We start from the raw sequence: 6,000 nt of genomic DNA on the forward strand, positions 1-6,000 counted from the left end.
TAAGTTTTCTCATTGGCAGATAATTTGACTTTTGTTTACGGTACTGATACTTCTATATTTAGTACAGTCGTACACCATGGCTGAGGAGATGGATTTTGAAGTGAAGGAATTTGTGGATAAGAAGGGGCTATCGGTGAAAGATGTAGAGCTGTTACGTAAGGTAGAGTTGAGAGCTGTAGCTGATCATCTTGGGGTTAGTGGGACATCTCATATGAAAAAGGCGGAGATTGTTTCGGCTATTGTCAGTCACATGGGTTTCGAACCATGGGTAAGATTGAGGAGTGAAGCCTTGGAATTGGCCCGGATAGAATCAGAAGAAAGACAGCTCAGACTAAAGTTAGAAGACAAGGAATGGCAGAGAGTTTGAAAGAGTAAAGGAAGAAAGGCAAAGAGAGTTTGAAAGAGAAAAAGAAGAACGGCAACGAGAGTTTGAGTTAAGAAAATTAGAAATTCAGGTGGGACAGGCCCAACCGGTTTCCATCGATTCAGGTGGGGGTCAAAATGATCTCCCCCGTTCCTTTGATGTGGCTTGGAACATTAGGCTTGTTCCCAAGTTTAACGAGGATTAGTCCTTGAGCCAACCGGCCATTTTTTGAAGTGAATGCTCCGGGGGGGGGGGGGGGGGGGGGGGGGGGAGTAATTCTCATTATGATTTTCCATTAGACCAATGTCTCAAGTGTCAGAAAAGGTGTGATGGACATCTGAGAACGGTAGCTTAGTGCCCGGATGGACGCCATCTTTGAAACCACCCAGCTCGAAAATGCCCATTTGGTGGGGTACATTGTTGCACGTGTATCTGGACTTCTATACTAGCTATCGATGTGCGGTTGACGACTAAATATACGTCCGATGTGTACCGTCTAAATAAAAAATAATATGAAGCATTTTGTTTTAGATTAATTATTATAAAAATCAATTATCGAAAAAAAATCATATATTTTTCAATATTTTATTATTAGACTTGTACTTTTTTTAGTGAAACAACACTGGTATGATTTTCCAAATTATGCATTGTGCTACACCGTTTATCTGTCTATAAAAATAACTCAAAAACTAAAACATATCATCCACCACGAGTGTGCACAAAAAATATATGAAAAGGCATGCACTTTCCACAAACCGAAACTATGTCAGTTGGAATTTCCCGCCGATAATCAACCCACAGAACCCAGTGCCGAAAGTGACGTCAGTCTATTCTATATCTATATTCTATATTCTATATCTCAGTCTGAGATTTGTTGCGGTGACCTGATTAATTTCTGAGGGGGGGGGGGGGGGAGGGGTGGGTGGCTTAAGAACTAAAAGTGAACATGTTAGATGGCGCCACATACAACTCTATTATAGAGTTGTATTGTGGCGCCATCTAACATGTTCACTGACTTGGATGAGTATGTCTATGTCTATCATCGTCCAACCGAAGTCGCAGTCGTGTTTGCCGCCCCAACCTCCATCGGCAGTATCCAAAGCAGATAAGAAGCGATCTATCCCGTCATCCAGCGATTTAGTTCCAATATACAGCGGTGGGAAACGAGAGGGCCCACCTGCAATCAAGCCTGCAGATCTTTCTGACACTCTTGCAGGCGCAACATCCCTTGCGCAGCGCCGAAATCACGTATGGATTATGACTCGCATGCTGGAACCATGCGACCAGACAATCAGTTCGTGGACTGGTTTCAACATCATGACTAGAGATCGTGTTCAGGTGACGGAAAATGTAGTTGGCTACCTGCCGACTATAAACGCGCCTGCCACAGATATGGCAACAGTGCAAGAAATCCTCAGAGAAGCTCTGAACATCATGTCATCACTTCAGCTTGAGCGTATACCGGTGGTGCTAGACCAGGCACTATTTGCTAAGGCGACCGAAATAGCATGGAAAGATGTCGATCGATATGGAAGAATCGTGCTCATGATGGGGAACTTCCATACCATCTGTAACTTCATGTCGAGCATTGGGAAAATGTTTGGAGATGCAGGCCTTCGGGATGTAGCTGTTGAGTCAGGAGTAATCGCTGAAGGTTCCATCAACAGGGTTCTGGAAGGCAAGCAATACAACCGTGCTGTGCGACTCCACAAGTTGATGTACGAGGCACTAATGCGCATCATTTGGAAGGGCTTCCAGGTGTGGATAGAAAGCAATCATCCTGACAAGGAACCCCAGATTCGAAGCACTGACCTCAAAATTCGCAGCATCAAGGAGGATGTTTGCCACGAGACTCTCGCTGCTGCTCTCGATGATGATTCATGTGTACAGAGCTTTGACATGTTCGCGAAATACCTACATTTTCTGCGAACCAAACATGGAGACCTGGCTCGCTTCTGGATGATGTATATTGATATGGTAGAGACCCTGCTGGGATTGATTCGTGCGGATAGAGAAGGCGACTGGATGCTTCACTTGGCTTGTGTCAGAAGAGTGATCCCTTGGTGTTTCGCAATGAACAAGGTGAACTATGCTAGATATCTACCAGTGTACTATGCACAGATGACGCAACTCCACGAAACATGCCCCGAGTTGTACAGGCATTTCAATCAAGGCTACTTCTCCGTACAGCTTAGACCAGGGAATCCATTTGCCAGAATCGCTGTTGATCAGACAACAGAAGAAACAGTAAACAAAGATACGCAAACAGCTGGAGGAACACGAGGTTTTAGTCTTCGCCAAGGGGCTGTGTCACGATACTATCTAACTGCAGAAAATCGGGCTACTGCACTGAGGCAACTACGAGAAACTATCCTTGTGAATGGCAGCGACACATCTCACGCCAAGCACCCTGACTTGTCTACTTCTCGCATCAAACATGATGAGTCTGGCGTCACAGCTATCTGTGATCTACTGGAAAATGACTGGACCAATCCATTCGCCGATGATCCGTCATGTCTTCTCAGTTTATCTACCGGAGCGGCTGCGAGGGAGGACGTTTCTAATGACCTACTCAACACCCTGCAAAAGGGGGAAGCGGCATATCAAAGCTTCCAGAAACGTCTTGAAGAGGGAACAGGCTTTCATGACACATTGAACAAGCTAAACTTGAAGACCTTTGGTAAGATCAAGCAGAAAGTTGTGAAGGGCACAAACAAGGAGATCGTCCTGAGAGCTGACAGACAACTGTTTGCCACCATGATACTCATCGCCAAGACAAGGAACCTCGACATGCAACTTGTCCTTTGTCACCCACTAGGGCCGTTACCATGGTCTTTGGCAAACGTTGATGGGTCAATGAAAAAAACGAACAAAGCTGCACTTGCGAAACACATGGAAGGTCTTGTGGAACCAGCCGAGAACGTTGACAAGCGAAGTGCAACAATAATTGATGCGATGGCTCTCATACAAAAGATGCATGGCGAGAACGACACGTTCGAAGAACTATCTGACCGCATCCTTGCTGCAGCGCTTCACGCTGGTCAAGGCAGTGAGCGCATCGATGTTGTCTTTGACACATACACAGAAGAATCCATCAAAGCAGCTGAGCGTGTGAACCGCGGTTCAAATGAAGGCATCAGTTTCAGCGAGATCAGACCCGCACACAAAATCATGAACTGGCGGCGGCTCCTTGCTTGCAGCCAGACAAAGGAGAAACTGGTTGTGTTTCTGGCGGAGTCGTGGAAACATGAAACAAATCGCGAAAAGCTAGGCAACAGAACACTGTATGTCACCTGTGGTGAAAAATGTCTGGTACTGACCCGCGATAGGTGGAAGTTGGTGCAAGCACTCGAATGTAGCCACGAGGAAGCAGACACGCGTATGTTTCTCCACGCAAAGCACGCCGCTACCCACTACAAGACGATCATCTTAGTGGCAGATGACACCGACGTTCTGATCATCAGTCTTCATCTCAGCAGAACCATCGATAGTCAGCTCTTCATCAGACGAGGAACAAAGGTTCGAGTCAGAATGATCGACGTTGGAAAGTTGGCTGCGGTATTGGGGTCTGGAGTTTGCAGTGCATTGCCAGGGCTTCATGCATGGAGCGGGTGTGACACTGTGAGTGCTCTGGCTAGCCAAGGAAAGATAAAGGCTTTGAAGCTTGTGCAAGCGAATGAGCTGTATCTTCAAGCATTCATAGATCTGGGATCTTCGTGGAATGTACCAACAGACGTCTTCAATAGCATTCAGGCCTTCACGTGTCAGCTGTACGCCAAGAACACGAAGATCGTCGGTGTTAATTCGCTCCGTTATCACATGTTCTGTGCAAAGAAGGGCCAGATCGAATCTGGACAATTGCCGCCTTGTGAAGACTCCTTGATGCAGCATACGCTTAGGGCCAACTATCAGGCGGCTATCTGGCGACGCAGCCTTGAAAACCTACCAGACGTCCCAACACCATCAGCAGGACATGGTTGGGAACTCGATGATGGCGGTTCGCTCACAATCCGATGGATGGCGGGTCTACCAGCTCCAGATGTCGTCTTGAATCTCATCTCATGCACATGCAGAAGGACGTGTCGACCGTCAGATTGCTCCTGCATACTGAATGGGTTGAAGTGCACTGTTGTGTGTAAGCTGCAGGGATGCTCCAACATGGTGCAGGATGATGCTATCGTGGCTCAGGATGCCAATGACTCTGATGGCGACTCTGATGATTAACTTTGTGTGCACTGTATATTGTATAGCATATGTTGTTCTCTATTATAATGCAGGCCAAATTGCCTGAAAATCTTTATAGACAGATAAACGGTTTAGCAAAATGTATAATTTGGAAGATCATACCGGTGTTATTTGACTAAAACATGACATGTTCAATGATACCTCCGCTTGCTTATTAGGAAGTTTACATCGTATGGTGTTAAAATCAGCTCCATACGTCTTTCCAAACTCTAGTAATGAATAATTAATATAATTGGCGGCCATTTTGAAATCCAAGATGGCCACCAAAGTGCAGATTTCCTATGTAACAATTTCCGCCTGCTTATTAGATATCGTATGGTGTTAAAATCCTCTCCGTACGACATTCCTAACTTGCGTTATCGTCAGAATAGATAATGCCAGCGGCGGCCTAAGTCATTTTATGCCTCTTTACATTTATTTGTTGTAAACTCGTGGTGGATGATATGTTTTAGTTTTTGAGTTATTTTTATAGACAGATAAACGGTGTAGCACAATGCATAAATCTATCTATAATTCCATTAATCTCTGTGTGTATGTGTGTATGTGTGTTTGTATGTGTGTATGTGTGTATGTGTGTATGTTTGTCTGTGACCGCTGTTTCTCGACAACAACCGGTCCGATATACTTGAAACTTGCCAGGTATATTGCTGGGGACCCGAGGATGTGCCTTTTCAAGGTTTGAAATTAATCGGACAAGTAGTTACCGAGCTATGGCGATTTCTTTACCAAACACCGCAAGCCGTTCGCTTTGGACCAAACCATTTCATGTAAATAGAGGGGGGGGTTCTGTGGTCGTTGCGAATGGACCAAACCATTCATGTAAATAGAGGGGGGGGGTTCTGTGGTCGTTACTGCCACGTGGTTTCAAAGTTTTTTTTTGTTGTTGTTTGCACGCATGTTTTTTTGCACCCACGTACGGGCACGCCCTAGGATGTTTACACACACACACCCCTACACAAATTTTTTTTTTTTTTTTTTTTTTGGCAAGGAACGGGCACCCACGTACGGGCACGTCCTAGCTTATATATAGTACGGGCATGCCCTAGTCTATCTATAATTCCATTAATCTCTGTGTGTATGTGTGTTTGTATGTGTGTATGTGTGTATGTGTGTATGTGTATATGTTTGTCTGTGACCGCTGTTTCTCGACAACTACCGGTCCGATATACTTGAAACTTGCCAGGTATATTGCTGGGGACCCGAGGATGTGCCTTTTCAAGGTTTGAAATTAATCGGACAAGTAGTTACCGAGCTATGGCGATTTCTTTACCAAACACTGCAAGCCGTTCGCTTTGGACCAAACCATTGCATGTAAATAGAGGGGGGGGGGGGGTTCTGTGGTCGTTGCGAATGGACCAAACCATTCATGTAAATAGAGGGGGGGGGGGGGG

The sequence above is a fragment of the Myxine glutinosa genome, chromosome 5 (genome assembly GCF_964187855.1).
Source record: "Myxine glutinosa chromosome 5, kmMyxGlut1.1, whole genome shotgun sequence".
Taxonomy (NCBI): Eukaryota; Metazoa; Chordata; class Myxini; order Myxiniformes; family Myxinidae; genus Myxine; species Myxine glutinosa.